Here is a 19,221-nt window from a genome sequence, read left to right on the forward strand (position 1 = left end):
CCCTGTATATATATACAGACGGTCGGGTTTCAATCCTGGCTTGAGGTAGTTGCCTGCCTAGCCGCACTGATGAGTTGTGAAACAGCGAAACAGTACTATATGTTGGATGACTATATATATATACATCTTGATATTGTTATTTTTCAAAGGTAAGATAACATGTGAAGTACGCAGATTGACAAGTCACGTGCCGAGTTAATATTGCATCAGCATTTAAGCCGTGAATATATTTGGATCTTGAAATGTAACTCTACTGTTATTCGTTTATATAGGCTCTGTTGTTATTTTTAACAAATATTGAGCTTCTAAACAAAAAGGAATTGTATACACGAAGAGTGAAATATAATTGAAAAAATATATTTTATTAAAACAACACACACACACACATTTATATATATATATATATATATATATATATATATATATACAACACACACACACACACACATTTATATATATATATATATATATATATATATATATATATATATATATATATATATATATATATATATACAACACACACACACATTTATATATATATATATTAGGCACCGCCAAAACTGGGGGGGGGGGGCAGGTCAGTACTTTTTGACGGACCGTCTTTTTAAAAATCTACCAAAAATCAGGTAATTATCCGATCAATACGAAATTTTCAGCGATTATTAGGAGAAGAATGAACTTTATAACAGTGTACTTATTTTTCATAAACGATATTTATATATATATATATTTTTGCTTACAAAACCCCCCCTTGTTTTGAAGTGGGAACAAATATGCTTAAAATAATCATCTGAAACTGAAATCAACATATTGTGTTGTTGTAAGGGACAGAATTATAGATTCAAAAAAAAAAAAAAAAAAAAAATTGTTTGCATACCTTATTTTGACGTCTGAATATCAGAACTTCGATTGTGTTTAATTATCCCGCTTTTGAGTTTTGAAGTGTGAAATTCGGTGAATATGTTAAGTAAAATAATTAATTTAAGTTAAGCAAAACAAAAAAAAATTTTTTTAATATTTATACGAAAAAAGCTATTTTAAAATTTTTGATAAATAAATTAACAATTTTTTTTAATGAGCCGAATAATGCATGACCATTATTAAACAGGGCATGCTTTAAATAATCGATACCAAAAAAAAAAAATTCGATAAATATTGTGCCCTTTGTGTTAAAAATAGCATCATTTTTTTCGATCCCGTTTGAAAATGTTTGCCGCCTTTCGACTACGGTGGACCAAACGCGCTGAAATAATTTTTTTTTATTCTGCTTTAAATTGCCCCCCCCCCCCATTTTGGGGAGCCTCGCCCCCACACACATACACATTAAAAACCAAACGCATACAAATGGTCACTCATCTGGTACTGGCCAGCCTCAGCTTAATAATACATTGAAATTTTCGTCACTGAAAAATAAGTTTTTTTTGGCCTGTTTGGTCTTCCATAGTTTGCTTTTTATCAAGCGAAAACGTAAACAGAGTCGATATATACAACACACACACACACACACATTTATATATATATATATATATATATATATATATATATATATATATATATATACAACACACACACACATTTATATATATATATATATATATATATATATATATATATATATATATATATATATATATATATATATATAACTTATAATATAAAACTGAGCGTCTGTGTGCGTGTCTGGTCACAAATAGGCTCCTATATGGTTGACTATTATAGAAAACTGATCACATATCATGATAGAAGATGTATCGAGATACAGGAATGGGTATGTTTGATCTGGCATAATTATGATTCATTAAAATTGTGGGGTCTGCTTACGCACCTGGCCCACAAAGTATGGAAATAACATTTTTTTAAATTAACAAAAAACGTTTACAAGTGTTTTTGATATAGATGTACATAATAATACTTTGATAAGTATGTTTTACCTTAAATAGGGATGGTATAATAAAATCGTGGGGTCTGCGTTCGCGCCTGGCCTCCATAGAATGGAAATAGGCACAAACTTTAATAAAGACTTTTCATATCTATCTGCGTAAGTATACTTTGATAATTATGTTTCAGTTTGAAGAAATATGGTATAATAAAATTATGGGGTGTTCGTTCGCGCCTGACCTCCATAGAATGAAAATATGTCACAAAGTTTAACAAGGTTTTTTAATATAGATCCACAGAATACTGTGATAACTGTTTCAGTGTGAACAGGTACGGTATAATAAAGTATGGGGTTTATCTATTTTATTTTTACTTTCATCATATTTTGCTTTGGTTTTGGTACCCCCAAATTCGAAGCCATCTCTTTACAACCCTTCCTTTTCATAACCTATCATATTTTCATAAATCAGAGTCCATTTTCTGTAGGCTGTTTTTGAACCCAGTCAACGACGGGTACTTTTGCTAGTATATATATATATATATATATATATATATATATATATATATAGAGAGAGAGAGAGAGAGAGAGAGAGAGAGAGAGAGAGAGAAAGAGAAAGGGGGGGGCTTGGTTTTGAATAAAGGCTACACAAGTTGCTTACCATTCCAAGTCAAAAATATTGGGATGGTCGTATTCAGATAGATCTTAACCTCATTGGTCATACTTGTTCCCCTCCTTTTGCTAGCCCTGCACTTATATTTTCATCATTCACACTGAATTTTTTTTGCTTCTTCGAAGGATCGGTCGAAAATTATATGCTCTTGAAAGAAACGTTTTCGTTTTTTTTTTCGAAAGACTTTTTGTATTCTTACACGTCAACAAATAGGAAATAAATACAAAAAAGATATAAACATTTATATTTTTTTCGTATTGATGTTTTATCCATACATATATATATATATATATATATATATATATATATATATATATATATATATATATATATTTAAACAGATATTGTCAAAGATAACAGTAAGCTTCTGCTTTGTAATACCTTTTTAATTTTTTTCAATTTTTCGTATTATATTTTTTGTATATATGTCGAAGTTATGTATATATAGTCCAAGCATTTTTTTCTTCTCAAAGTATTCGCGTTTTTTTTAACTTTTAACTTTTCGTGTAATCATTGACACATCTTCATGGATGTGTGTGAGAGGCTTGGTGGGAATTATGGGTAGATTTATTTAAGTAGTAGTTGGGTTGCAATCGAAGGTACGAGTGAGAGTTAGTAGAGCTGGTGGTGGCGGGGAGGATGTATCAAAAGTAATGGGAGAGCGTGCCAGTTCTAGGGTCAGTAGCAGAAACATGTTGGGTGTAAGGGGAGAGTTATGCAAGGCATTTAAGTATGTTGGTACTATTTCGGAATGTGACATGATTAAGGGTAGTTTTTAGCATTTTTATATAAATAGCTTCAAGGATTTTTAACTTCTTAACAGTTGTTTCATGGTGTGGTATTTTTTGCTGTTGATTAAAATTTCTATGAATTCGACTGGAGCAATGATTTTTATGTAAGTATTGGAATATGGCACTAGATTCAACATTATGGCAGATAAGGCGACGGAATAATGGGGTAGTGGTATGTCCGACGTAACAATTAGTTGCATTTAAACTGATAGATGCCGTTGGTGCATTCAAGTGGTTTAAGAGGAGGAGAGGGATTGTTTTTAATAACTAAGCTTTAGGTTTAATTTTTTTTATAGTAAATGTTATTGTTGTCTATGGATGATGTTTTTTAAAGCGATTTCTTCTAACTTAAAGCCCGGATGCATTTGATTGCGGTAAAATAAGTTGATTGTATTGGAGTTATGGTGTTGTGGTGTATTACTGTTATATATATATATATATATATATATATATATATATATATATATATATATATATATATATATATATATTACTGTTTTATATATATATGTATTACTGTTTTATATATATATGTGTGTGTGTGTGTGTGTGTGTGTGTGTGTGTGTGTGTATACTTTAAATTTGTCTTTACATAAGCAGTAATACGTTGCTACACAGTCATGAGCATGCTTAAATGACAAATTTAAAGTATACATATATAATTTAAAGTGTAATGCTCTACCCAGGTATTGAGCACTTTAGTATTAACCTTGTTATATTTCATTGGTTACCTTACCTTTGAAAAATAGCAACCTTATATATATATATATATATATATATATATATATATATATATATATATATATATATATATATGGGACAATTCCAATATTTATTCATGTCGATAAATGTTGGCATTTTGGTAATTTTGATGCAAATTTATTCATCTTTTAATGGAAAATAAAAGGGAAAGAAGAAATCAATTTATTTTTTCACGTACTATTTAGAAATAGATCAAAACTTGTTGAAAATCAAATCTACAGAAAAGAACATCTCAACACAAATGCAAAATATTTATCCAGGAAATAAAAATTTATTTCAATTTGATTTTTGTGAAAATCAAATTGCAATAAAAAACAACAAAAAAAGATTTTTATTTTGTTTTTTTTATTTGGATTGTTCTCATTCTTATTTTCACAACATTTCGGCCGATGTAACCTCCAACCTTCTTCATGTGCATCTTATCGAATTCGTGAATTTTTTGTTGAAGTCAGGAATCCGCATGGAATCTCGAATGGGACCCGTTATTTAATCCATGGGAGCGGCATGCCCTCGTTCCGCCAGCCAAGTAATAATAGGTAGAAGTAATAATTTGTGATTGTATTCTTAATATCGTCTGCACAGAGGATTGAACCATCAACCTCGAGAAGACTGTCACCAATTACTTTCTTCATTGATCCAAATAATTGCAATTTTCGATCCTCATCTAAGAAATTAAAAAAAATAATATTTAATTAATAAAATCTTCTATTTCAAAACAAATATGCAAATCAACCTTGTGACTGTGATATCTCCTATCCATAAGCAATATATGGTTCGTTTGTACAATTGAATTGACTTAAAATAAACCATTCGTTTAGTGAGTTGTATAATCACACATTAATTTAGTTCTGTTTGAAAAAAAAATCTGTTTTAATTATTCCCAATGATTGTCTAACAAATGCTCATAGCCCACTCGGGAATGCTGTTCATGCTGTGATAATGATAGAAATCGCCCTAAATTCTCGATCCAAAAACTGAAGACTGCGAAACCATCAGGGATCACATCAGAGATGCCCATGGGGAAATATCTTTTCTCGTCCTGCTGAACAGTGTGCAAATGAAACCACTGAATGGTTTAAAACTGCAATTGAAGCACATGTTCCCGCACGGAAATTCTAACCCTAACCCTAGCCCTAACCCTACTCTCCCCAATGGTTTACTTCTACTTTTGCAGCTGCGATTGCTCAAAGGCAGCATGCATACCGCAGATTTAACCAACATGTTCAGTACAAACAGACAAAAGTTTATAGAAGCTAGAAGTAATGTAAGAAAGAAATAGCCACAGCTAAGAGAGAATATACTGAAACCACCAGAAAACGCATTAAAGCACATAAATTAGGAACCCATGATTTCTGGAAAATCTACAACACTGCAGTCAATAATGGGCAATCAATAATTCCCCCACCATCCAACAAAATTTTTGAGTCCATAATTAACCAAACTCTAGTCCATCATCTTACAGCTGCTAAACTTCTGACTGACCAACAATATGGATTTAGGCAAGCCAGTTCTACAGCAGATATCCTAACTGTAATCTCTGAATGTATATACTATATGCTGGACAAGGAGGGGAGGGTAGAGGATAGTCCTAGATATATCTAAGGCTTTTGACAAGGTATGGCACGATGGTCTTCTCAGAAAAATCAGATCATACGATATTCCTGGACGAATACTTAACATAATTAAATTCTTCTTAAATAAGAGAAGAATCCAGATTGTCCTTGACGGTCGTACATCTAAACAATATGAGATAAATGCGAAGTGTAGCTCAGGGTCAATCCTTGGACGTTTATTATTCGTAATATTCATAAATGATCTCCCTGATAAAATTGTCTCCGAGATGGGTATATTTGCTGATGACATCATGCTCTATAACATGCACGAGGGGAAAACAAACGAACACATATCTAAGGAAATGGCAGAAACACTAGAGGAAGACCTCCAATCTGTAGTAGAATGGAGACGAAAATGCTGCTAAGACTAAGCTTGTTTCCTTCAATAATCACAAGAAACCTTCTCAACCACCAATAGCTATGGTTAAAGATACATTACTTGAAAGTTCTTTCAAACTCCTTGGTTTAACGTTTACAGGGAATATGGGTTGGAACAGATACACTGAGAGCATTGCCAGAGCCACTGCGAGGAAGGTAGGTTCTCTCTTACATGCTAGAAAGCTACTTACGCCTGAACGTACCCTCTATCTCTATAAGGCCACCATTCGCCCATGTATGGAGTATTGTTGTCGCATTTGGGCTGGTGCATCTATTACTACTCTCTCGCTCCTGGACAGGGTTCAAAAGAGAGTCACCAACCTGATAGGTCCTGAACTCTCATCTACGCTTCAGCTCCTGTCTCATCGATGAAATGTTGCATCCCTCTGCCTTTTAATGGTGGATGCTCCAATGAACTACAAGCACTTGTACCCATTCGATGTAAATACCCCTGACAATCAGGAAATTCCCACCCCTACACAGTAGAGATCCCTAGATGTAAGAAGGCCTTCTATTTTAATAGTTTCTTCTTCAGAACTGCTAGACTTTGGAACACCCTTCTGAAATTCTGCTTTCCCAACTGTACTGACATGCAGAAGTTCAAGTGTAATGTGACCAGATATCTTGCTGCCAAACTCTCAACCTAGCATCCCTGCAACTTATGTCTCCAATAGTGACCCCTTACATCAAAGTGGCACTGTGCCTTGTTTGGTGTGAAAATAGAATTAAAAAAATATATATATATTATTTTTTTTTTTTACACAGGCATCACCACATTATCAAAGGCAAGAGGCCACTCAAGGATAAGGGTTAAAGAGTGTACAGTAGAAATTGGACAATATAGTAATCATTAGTAATGAAAATTCGGTAAATTTGTTAACTTATATGGAACGGCTCATCAAGAACTTGTTTACGTTAGACTTGAAGACAACTGTATTGTAGTCAGCCGGAAAGCAGGAAAACGGAAGACAATTCCACAGGCGTGCAGTTCTAAGAAAGACGCTTTGTTCATGGAATCTACGTTTAGGTTTAGGCACAGAAAAAGATTGGGGGAAATTATTGATAGTGTTTTCAGCTAGACGAGTGTTTCTTGTAAAAGTTTGGCGAGGGGGGACATAGAGTGAAGCTCAGTCGAACACTTTCCATGAAAATAACGATACATCAGAGACAAACTCGCAACATCTCTTCTGTGAGATAGAGGTTGCAGGGAAGAGAAAAGGACATCTCCTACGATGATACGAAGTCTATTTGTTCCTCTCTCATTGTATTTTGTTTGATCTATTCTTTTTATTCCCTCTCTCTCTCTCTCTCTCTCTCTCTCTCTCTCTCTCTCTCTCTTTGATTGAAATAGTTATGCAAACAAAAATAGTATATCACCCAAAGCAGTAATATTATTTAGCCCGTAGCTGGAAAGAGAGGGGAAGTGAGAGAGAGTGAGGGTGAGAGTGAGAGAGAGAGGGGAGGGGGAGGAGATAGGGAGATATAGCGAACAGAAAGTGACTAATTTGATATTTTGTCTTTTTATGTTTTATATATATATCGCTCAATGTAGACAAAGAAGAATGTAGCCCGAGGTTATTATATTATTTAGCCCATAGCTGATGAGAGAGAGAAAGAAAGGGGGGGAGTACGAGAAAGAGAGAGGAGGAATATAGCAAGCAGAGAAAGGCTAATTTGATACTTTGTCTTTTTATTTCTTTATATTCAACTTGCTTTGCAAACTTATTTTTCACTGATTGTTTAACAATCCAACCAGAGCTCAATGGACAACCCAACGGGTCATTTTTTTTTTTTTAGTTTATTTATGAAAATCAGTTTTATAGATACACGAATGGCCCAAATAAACAATAATTTATCTTTATCTCACTTGAACACAAGCCGAGACTAACATTAATCCTTATTAGCGTTTGTTTATGCAATTGCAAACTTTTATAACTATAGATGATCCCCAATGTCCCAAAAATATGAGTCCATCATCGCTTAGACGTTTGACCTGCCCCTCCTCCTCATTCATAGAGAAGGTGATATCCATGTGACGCTGTTTGTTTGGGGTTTGTTGGAATCTCAAAGTTGAAAGAATTTAAAAGAAATATTTCTCAAAATTGAAACCAATGAAGCGAGCATCTAAGAGTTCATTTTTTTTATGCGTTGTTTCTCATGTCCCTTTAAGTATTTCTCTTCTTTTTATATATTAATCAGTCGTCACTTACTAAGACCAAAAGACATTCGAGGATATTGATAATTGGATGATGAGCAATACTATGAGAGGATTGGAAACGATAAGTGAAAAGAGGACGGCTCGACAAGTATGAGGTGCCTTCCAGACATTTTTGGTACAGGCGTTTAAAATAGGTGTAGACTCTTGAAAATTCAGTATGTTATTGCTATACATCTTATGAGATGATTGACCAAGTTTTGTGATTTCAGATTCCAATGAACAGCTACAGCAAAAATTGTAATACACCCTACTAAAGTCTGATTGTCACAGCTGGTGAAGTTCAAAAATGCTTGACGTGAGGACACTTTAGAAGAACAATATGCAATAAAATTATGTTTTAAACTTGGAAAAAACATCTTACAGAAACGTATGGAATGCTTCATACTGCTTTTGGGCTATACAGTATGAATCGAGAATCAGTTTTTGAATGGCATAAGAGATTCAAGGAAGGGAGGGAGTCGGTGAAGTATGATGAGAGGTGTTGAAGGAGCAAAGTAGTCAGATCATCGGAGTTGATTGGCAACATAAAGAATTTCATGGATAAGAACCGTTGTATGTCTATAGAGACAATAAGTGCACAGTTTGATGTCAGTGTGGGAACTGTTTACACAATTATTCGCAAGGAACTGAAGATGCGAAAGATTTGCGCAAAGTTTGTCCCAGAGAAGATTTGATCAAGATGAGCATCAAGACAGTTCCTCACCCTCCCTATCGTCTAAATCTTGCTCCCTGTGACTTTTGATTATATCCTAAGCTGAAGAAAAACCTTAAAGGCTGTCATTATTAGACAATTGAGGAGATGAAAGAGGCTATGACAAGGGTCATTGACACGCTCACACAAGAGGACTTCTATGGGACCTTCCAGAAGTTTGAACAGTACAACAAGTGCATTGCAGCCAGAGGAGATTACTTGGAGGGGGACTAGAATTTCATGTGTGTATTATCAAGAGAAATTCCCATACGAAAAAACGTTGGAAACTTATTGAAGTCACTTTGTACGTCCATAACCTCTTGTGTGGTCGCTTGAATATATCAAAATGAAGAACTTTCTCAACAAGTGAAAGTGATTAGTTTGCCCTCGCTTTGCAGGTCAAGAAATATCTTTAACAGATCGATTTTCGCTCAGAATAAGTATTTGTTGGCATTAAACTTGAAGACAACTACGTTTTAGTCAACAAGGGGGCGCTTCTATGGTATTGTGTTCCACAGATGTGAAAAAAAAAAAAACTCTTAACCATTTTCTCAATTTAACCTCATTGCATTTATTTTTATTTTTGAAAGAAATACAAGGAGACGTTCGCTGAGAGTTTCTTAAAAGTTTTATTTTATTATTTTTTTAATTGTTATTTCACCTCAAACAATGCATAGTGCCACTTGGACGTCAGCGGCTACTATTTATGATCAAATCTTTCCAGCTGACTAAAATTTGATTGTCTTCAAGTCTAATGTAAACTAGTTCTTGATGAACCGTCCCCCCAAGTAATCCAATTTACAAAATTTCCACTACTTACGATTATTACACTATAATCACATTGACTAATGTACACCAATTAACCATTGTCCTCGAGTGGCCTCCGGACCTTGATAAGTGGTGATTCCTATGTAAAAAAAGGAAAAAAGAAAAAGGAACATTATATAGAGTGTTTAACAGTAAGATGCCAAAGTCACACACACACACACACACATACACACACACATACACATACACACACACGCATGCATGCATGCACACACACACAAACGCATGCATGCACACACACGCATGCACGAACGCACACACACACACACAAACATATGCATGCACGCACACACACGCACACAAACGCACGCATGCACACAAACGCATGCATGCACACGCGCACACACACACAAACACACACATGCATGCACACACGCACATGCATGCATGCATGCACGCACGCATGAACGCACAAGCAGGCATGCACAGATGCACACACAATGCAATGCATCCATGCACAAGCACGCACACACACACACTCGCACACGGATGCACACACACGCACATGCATACACACACACCGCACGCACATGCTGCACACACACACATACACACGCGCATGCACACACAAGCACATGCACACATTCACATACGCACATGCATGCATGCATACACACTCACATGCCCCATGCACATGCATGCATGCCCACCACACACACACATGCACATGCACACACATGCACACACGCACACACACACACACACACACACATAACCTAAGAATGTTGACTTTGGAAATGACTCAGCGATACAAGCGATAACAAGACCAACAAATCTATTGCTTAGTGATCAGTTTCTGAGTGTGTCTGAGAAAACAGGCAGAAATAGTCATTTCTGCTGATCAACTGGAGGTTAACTGAGACAAAAACCTGATACTTAGGATTTCTGGTCAAAACTAAATATATTTAGTAATCAGAATTTGGATTTGAGCAAGGAGTCAGATGATGAGATGAGCTAACGTCAACCAAATGACAATAATTCCTCAATAGATAAATTTTCTTTGTTAAGTCTGATATGTTACAATGTAAATGCTGATGTTTAGAATTAGAAGGGTCCTTTGCATCATATCGTTCTCATCTCATTTCTTTGCATGCAACATATTTTCAACCTTCATTGATTAAGTTTCACACTCATACTTTATCACACTCTGCACATATGCCTGATAGACTCTTCCTTTAATAACACTGCACTGATAAGTAACAAATATGCAAATCTGTCATCTGGTTGTGCTATAGACTTTGTCCATTGTATTGATCAAGAGATGAATAAGACAAAAATCAAGACATAGAATTTCCGGTCATGAGTTAATATATTTAAGAGCCAGAGTTGTTCAAAACAATTGGCAGTTCAGGGGTTTATGGGAGTGTTTGGCAGATGAAAGCAAATACTATGGACTGTCCCCCTCCAGATCCAAGACCACAAAGAATGCGAGTAATGATTCTTCAAGATGCACAAAGGCAATCAGAAGTAAGAGGAGTAGTTGGTTTGGAGTGGTTGAGAGGGCAAATATGGAAATAGTCAGTTTCTATTGATTAGGGGCTTGGGGGTGATTAAGACAAAAATCCAGATATAGGATTTCCTGTCATCAATTTCCGGAGAACAATTGGATTTTACTTTATAAAAGAGAACGTTTTCTATGGATTTTACACCACCAAAAATGAGGCAGAATAAATCTAAAATTCTCCATTCATAAAGTATTGTTGCCTGTTACTCTGGATGCTTCATCGAACGGAATTGGATTTTCAACCAAATAACATCGTCCCATTCTATTCAAGGATTACTTCTGGGCTTGACCTTTATCCTGATCTGAAATGGACACGTACATCAAGTCTGTTGCCAAGGTCGCTAGAAAGATGGTGGGTTCCTTCTACCACTCCAGAAGATATCTCACTACTGATGCAATTCTCTATCTATATAAAAGCCAAGTACGTCCAAGGATGGAATACTATTGCCATATTTGGGCAGGAGCTGCTAAAAATAGCCTATCCTGCCTTGACAGAGTACAAAATAGACTTTGTGGCTTAGTGGGGGATGCCCTTTTCTCTTCCCTGCAACCTCTCTCCCACAGAAGAGACGTTGCGAGCCTGTTTTTTTTTACCGTTATTTCCATGACAAGTGCTCGTCTGAGCTCCAATCTCTGGTCCCCCCCTCGCCAATCTTTTACGAAAAACACCCGTCTAGCTGAAGCCACTGTCAAAAATTTTCCCCACTCTCTATCTGTGCCTAAATCAAAACGTAGATTCAATGAACAAAGCTTCTTTCTTAGAAAAGCACGCCAGTGGAACTCTGTTCCGTCTGCCTGTTTCCCACCTGACTACAACTTGGATGTCTTCAAATCCAATGTAAACAAATTCCTGATGAACCGCCCCCTTAAGTAGACACTTTATGAAATCTCAACACTAACGTACAACGTACTGTACATGCAATAACCCTTATCCCTGAATGGCTTCTGGGCCTTGATAAGTGGTGACCTCCTTCTAAAAAAAAAAAAAAAAAAAAAAAAAATTACTATTCTATTTGGACACCAAAATCTCATATCCCTTTTTTGTTTTGTTTCAACCTTCATTTTCTTTCTTTATATCCCTTAAAAAGATTTAATCTTTAATATATGTTCTATATATGTGCTGAATAGCAACATAATTTCAAACCAGATTTAATATTTTGCTAATGACTTTCCTCTGAGGAGATGAGCCTACATCGAAAATCCATGGATTAAGGAAATTACTTTAAATTTTATTTTTTGTTCAAATAATAATTTTTTTTGTTTTGAAAAATTATATTTTTCTGAATTCAATTTAAATATAAAAAACTGTAAATTTTAATTTGCTCCATCTAGTATATTGAACAATTTTATTTGGCTGGGATTGTCTTATATAAAAATAGAACCTCCCAAAAATATTATGTAAGACTTGATACGACAAGATTCATTAATCTGTGATTTAATTCATTTATTCATCTCATTACTCTGATATATATATATATACATACATATATATATATATGTATATATATATATATATATATATATATATATATATATATATATATATATATATATTTACTATAATAATTAAATACCTACAGACACTAGTGTTTCATCCTTTCGGGATTCTTCAGTGCAGGGTGTCACGATTACTACCAGTCGAACGATTCGAACCCCGCGACACGAGACATCTCTGGCTCGATTAGCGGAGGCCGTATCCATTCGGCTACCATTAATCGTGCGAAGTAGCGTTGAATTTTAAACATCTTAATTTAAATGTTCATTACGTCAGACAGACAGTGATCAAATCGTTATACGATGATCTACGCATAAGAGCTAAATTGACCGACTTTTTAATTCAACAGAAAGTGTTCAACGATAAGAAACGTATTTCTTAAAGGGGCTGTCATAATTATTTTTTTTACTATAATAATTAAATACCTACAGACACTAGTGTTTCATCCTTTCGGGATTCTTCAGTGCAGGGTGTCACGATTACTACCAGTCGAACGATTCGAACCCCGCGACACGAGACATCTCTGGCTCGATTAGCGGAGGCCGTATCCATTCGGCTACCATTAATCGTGCGAAGTAGCGTTGAATTTTAAACATCTTAATTTAAATGTTCATTACGTCAGACAGACAGTGATCAAATCGTTATACGATGATCTACGCATAAGAGCTAAATTGACCGACTTTTTAATTCAACAGAAAGTGTTCAACGATAAGAAACGTATTTCTTAAAGGGGCTGTCATAATTATTTTTTTTACTATAATAATTAAATACCTACAGACACTAGTGTTTCATCCTTTCGGGATTCTTCAGTGCAGGGTGTCACGATTACTACCAGTCGAACGATTCGAACCCCGCGACACGAGACATCTCTGGCTCGATTAGCGGAGGCCGTATCCATTCGGCTACCATTAATCGTGCGAAGTAGCGTTGAATTTTAAACATCTTAATTTAAATGTTCATTACGTCAGACAGACAGTGATCAAATCGTTATACGATGATCTACGCATAAGAGCTAAATTGACCGACTTTTTAATTCAACAGAAAGTGTTCAACGATAAGAAACGTATTTCTTAAAGGGGCTGTCATAATTATTTTTTTTACTATAATAATTAAATACCTACAGACACTAGTGTTTCATCCTTTCGGGATTCTTCAGTGCAGGGTGTCACGATTACTACCAGTCGAACGATTCGAACCCCGCGACACGAGACATCTCTGGCTCGATTATGTGAATAAATGAAGTAGTTATATATATATATATATATATATATATATATATATATATATATATATATAACTACTTCATTTATTCACATAAATTTAATATACGAAAGTATAGATTTATGCGTAAACTTTAAGTATTTACTTCAAAAGTGCTCAATACGTAGGTAGAGCTAGTTAGTAATTTATAAAATATATATGGTGATTAAGCTACACTGAATATTCTGCGTTTCATCCAACTATAGGATTCGTCAGGCTTATGCGCAAATTCTGTCGTTGCTTCTTGTTTTTATATATGTTGAGGATTTCTAGTTGGCCAATCAACTTTCTAGTCTCCACCGCGCCCCTTCCTATCAGCCAATGGGCATGCATTTTATCAAACAAAGGATCTGTTTTAGAACTAGGTTAGTGGTTTTAGGTGGCCGTTCTCCTTTTTTTTTTTTTTTTTTGTAGCTTAATCGCCATATATATTTTATAAATTACTATATATATATATATATATATATATATATATATATATATATATATATATATATATATATATACAGGGTGTCCGTAAATTTACTATACAGTCTTACAAGGCATGCTTGATTAAATAAACCTGTAAAAAAAATAAATATTAACTATTAATACAAATATAATACAATAAAACAATAAGACTGTATAGTAACTTTACGGACACCCTGTGACTTTATACCACCAGTTTCTAGTTTAGTAATAAGGATGATAAAACAAGGTGGGGATAAAAATAAAATATTTAAACAGCTAAATAAAGCATTGGTTCGTTATCCTGATGCTTTTGAATCGTTTAAGATAAACCAGACTCTATTAATAAAGGAAATCCAAAACTATATTAGTAATGTATAAAATGTATTTATAATTGCATATAATAAATTTATATTAATAAAAAAAAAAAAATGTATATATGTAAAAATATTTTTAACCTTTATATATCTAATTTTAAATAAGAATGTAAATATACTAAATACTAATCATAGTGGGGGTGATAAGTAGTTAAATGGATTAATCCTAATCTTATAAATACAAGACTGATAAATTAAAAAATTAAAAAAATGTATCCATTTTAAATGTGGAAATTGATGAATCACACAGGTAAGAAATTCATTTTTATAGCATGAAGAGGTTAGTAATTGCAATTAAGAATAGGAAATTGGATCAAATGTTTGTAACATGTCGTCTTCTTAAGATTAAGGGTGGGGGTTTTTGATCAACACTGCTGGGGAGCCATGATGTAATATACTGTTTTGTTTTTAAATCCCCGAAACAGTGTTTCATGGTAAACAACTGATGATCCCTTAAAAAATAAATTATTGGTATTATAGTAAATTCGAGAGCGAATTGATGCAGTGATTGCAGGTGATTAAATAACTTACTGACTAGATGGTTTTCTAACGAATGATAAAAAATATTTTTTGTATAGTTTTAAAGGTTAAAAACTTCCAAGACTATATATATATATATATATATATATATATATATATATATATATATATATATATAAAGAGAGGGGGGGAGATGTTTGTTGGTTTTTGATAGCGATACTTATTGAATGAATTCAATTATTTATATGGAAGCGCATTTTTACCTAAACGTGAGTTGGGAATAATTTTCCCTTTGACCAGTTTGGTACACCCAAATGGGGAGCGGCATATGTATTATTTTTTAAATATAATTTTTAAAATAACGGTTATATTAATTGGCTTCCTAGATGTAAACCAAATAAAACTCACATGATTATTAAAGAGTGTTCAATGCAAGACAGACCGATTCTCTTCTCTGGCCTGATGAAGCGTTGATCCTGAATTGGAACTCCACTGAAACATGTATGCACATATGCAGCCAATAATGTTTGTATAATAAACAAAATATATATACATTAGTATATGTGTTTATATTGCATTTTCTTATTTTATTAATACCATGTGTGTGTGTGTGTGTGTGTGTGTGTGTGTGTGTGTGTGTGTGTGTGTGGTAGAAAATGTACCGGTATTAAACGTAACGTTAAATTCCTTTAAAAAAAAAAAGAATGACGTGAAAAAAAAAGAACGGAAAGAAACCGAGACATATGCATGCAAGTATTGTGTTTTCTTTTTCTTAGCAGTTCACTCCTTTTAAGTAGAAGATAAGTACTTGAGCTGAGATCGAAACCAAAACCTAAAGACAGTGAGACAAATACGATAACCATTAGACCAGCTTGCCATGAGCTTTAAAAAGTGTTTGCAAACCTCATGAAACGGTTTACAAGCAAATAAAAATTCGATGACCACCCCAATTTCGCTCCTTTATCAGCCCTTTGTTTCCAGATGAAAACCGATTAAAAAGTTTTCCACTTTTCTGAATACCCTATATACAAAGTTTCAAGTTTGTAGATCAAAAAATCATTGAGTATATAGGTTGAAAAGTATCCTCACACACACACACACACACACACACACACACACACACACACACACACACACACATATATATATATATATATATATATATATATATATACGAGCAAACAGTTAATAAAACATGTTAAAAAATACTTTGAAATGAGATAAAAACATATTTAATCTGAAAAGGAAACACGAGATAAGTGGATAGTCCTTAATCCGCGGAGTTTTGAAGAAATACTCTCCTTCTAATCAGAGGGTAGGAATTAGCAAAATGCGGGATCGGATTTTGCATGTAAAAGTATTTGATGAAACAACTAGCTGAAAACATTATCAATAATTTTTCCCATTCTTTATCTGTGCCTAAACCTAAACATAGATTCCATGATCAAAGCTCCTTTCTTAGAACTGCACGCCTGTGGAATTGTCTTCCGTTTTCCTGCTTTCCAGCTGTCTATAATATGGTTGTCTTCAAGTCCAACGTGAACAAGTTTCTGATGAGCCGTTCCACTTAAGTTAACAAATTTACCGAATTTCCATTACTATTGATTACTATATTGTCCTTTTGACTACTCTACACTCTTTAACCTTATCCTTGAGTGGCCGATCGGCCTTGATAAGTGGTGACGCCTATGTAAAAAAAACAAAAAAAACAACAACAACAACAAGTAAGTCAAAGATCTTACTTGAAAACAAAAAATGTAAAGCAGAGGGAATATAGTGAAGAAAAAGGTGATTACACATGAATGGATAGTCTGGTGGACGATAACTAATCCAGTGACGGTAAAATCCAAGTATATAACTTCAAGAAAGATAATTGAATTTCCATTTGATATGACTCAACGTTGCCCAGGATTGATGATGGTTAACGAATATTTCTCACTTCCATATTTTTTATTGTCATCGAAATCGATGAAATATCCCATTTTTCAATCAAATCGATTGATTGCTCGAGTTGGGGACCCATCGTAATGCACCTGAAGGAAGCTTCACATGCCTCTCCACAATGACTAAATCCACAATACATTGTAGTCTACATTGCACTGTAGAGAACCTACTGTTGATTTTATAAAATTATTTTTATATATAAAGGCTTGAATTAAAATTTAAAATACAAAAGTCAAGTATCATGCCTCTGTTGTGCCTAAAACATTTGAACGCGTTCTTGTCATGTCAAAAAAGCCTCCTGTTGATTTTATATGCCTGGCAGTACTGCTTGTGCGGTGATAATGGCTTGAATTTAAGTTTAAAATGCAAAAGTCATTGTGAAATTGTGCTTTAAACAGAAACATTCATTTCGAACGCGCCCCTGTTATATCAAAGCACCTACTGTTGATATTGTATGTTGGGTCTTCCGGCTTGTGTGGTAAGTTCTCAAATGCACTTGTAATATTTATTTTTATTTAATTATTTGCGGACTATTCATATTCTAGACTATGATGATGGTGATGATGATGATGATGATGATGATGATGATGATGATGATGATGATAGCCTGCAAATAAATAGATAGTACAAACTACTCATCTCAAAAGAATTCCAAATTAATTCAATAATATACACTTGTGATGTTAGGCTGTGTCAGATGTAAACTTTGCTCAAAATCGCTTATTTCCTCTTTCGTCAGATTATTTCAATTATCGATTATCGAAGACATTCCAACACAAAACCTATCTAAGAACACAGCCAGTCATATAAAGGACATTTGTGTAAAATTTCATAAAAATCGACCGAACCGTTTATATATATATATATATATATATATATATATATATATATATATATATATAAACTTCGAAATAATTTGAAAAGAAAAAACATTTTGGAAGCAACTGTTATTCAACCATTGTCTGGCAGCAAAATTAATTGAAAAGGTCAAAACTATTTTACAAAACTATTTCACACAGAATTTTATGACCATAAAAAAAAGAAATTGAAAGGAACTGTTTGTACTCATGTTTCAGGCAAGTTTTAAAAAAATTAATCAGTACTGCCTTCCTAAATATCAACTACAAGTGTCCTCAAAATTATCAATTTGAATTTTTGTGTAAAAAGTATCCATTCTCCAGTATTCTTTGATATTATTCGATACCATGATTTTTAAAAAGATATACGAAATCTTTATTTATGTTTGATATCAAAGCTGTATAGAATTGTAATGCTCAAAAACTTAAAAGTAATATGGCGATTATTTTTGCATCGTTTAATATATTATTGTTCAAATTCTCTACATATTTCTTTTTGTCGCTTTTGTTTTTCTGTTTCTGCTGTGTATTTATGTCTCCGGTTGAACCAATTCCCCTCTAAAATAAGGATCTCTCTGTCTCTCTCTCTGTCTCTCTCTCTCTCTCTCTCTCTCTCTCTCTCTCTCTCTCTATATATATATATATATATATATATATATATATATATATATATATATATATATAAAACAGAAAATCTTATTAAAAATTAATTCAAATTTTCCAAAAACCGTTAACAAAGTGTAAAGAAGAAATAGAGAATTTTTCATTAAGGAGTACAGGTAAACTGGAAAGACAGAGTTTCAAAAAATGCAATTATTCACATCAGAGGAAAGAAGTTTGCAAAATATACAATAAATTTTGTAAATTAATGCATTAAAAGAAACTACAAATATGGATTAAATTATATTTGCATAAAACGTTTTTAACACTATACATATATATATATATATATATATATATATATATATATATATATATATATATATATATATATATATATATATATATATTGATTGTTGGAGAG

This window comes from Euprymna scolopes, chromosome 21, assembly GCF_053919585.1.
Source record: "Euprymna scolopes isolate OS-2025 chromosome 21, ASM5391958v1, whole genome shotgun sequence".
Taxonomy (NCBI): Eukaryota; Metazoa; Mollusca; class Cephalopoda; order Sepiida; family Sepiolidae; genus Euprymna; species Euprymna scolopes.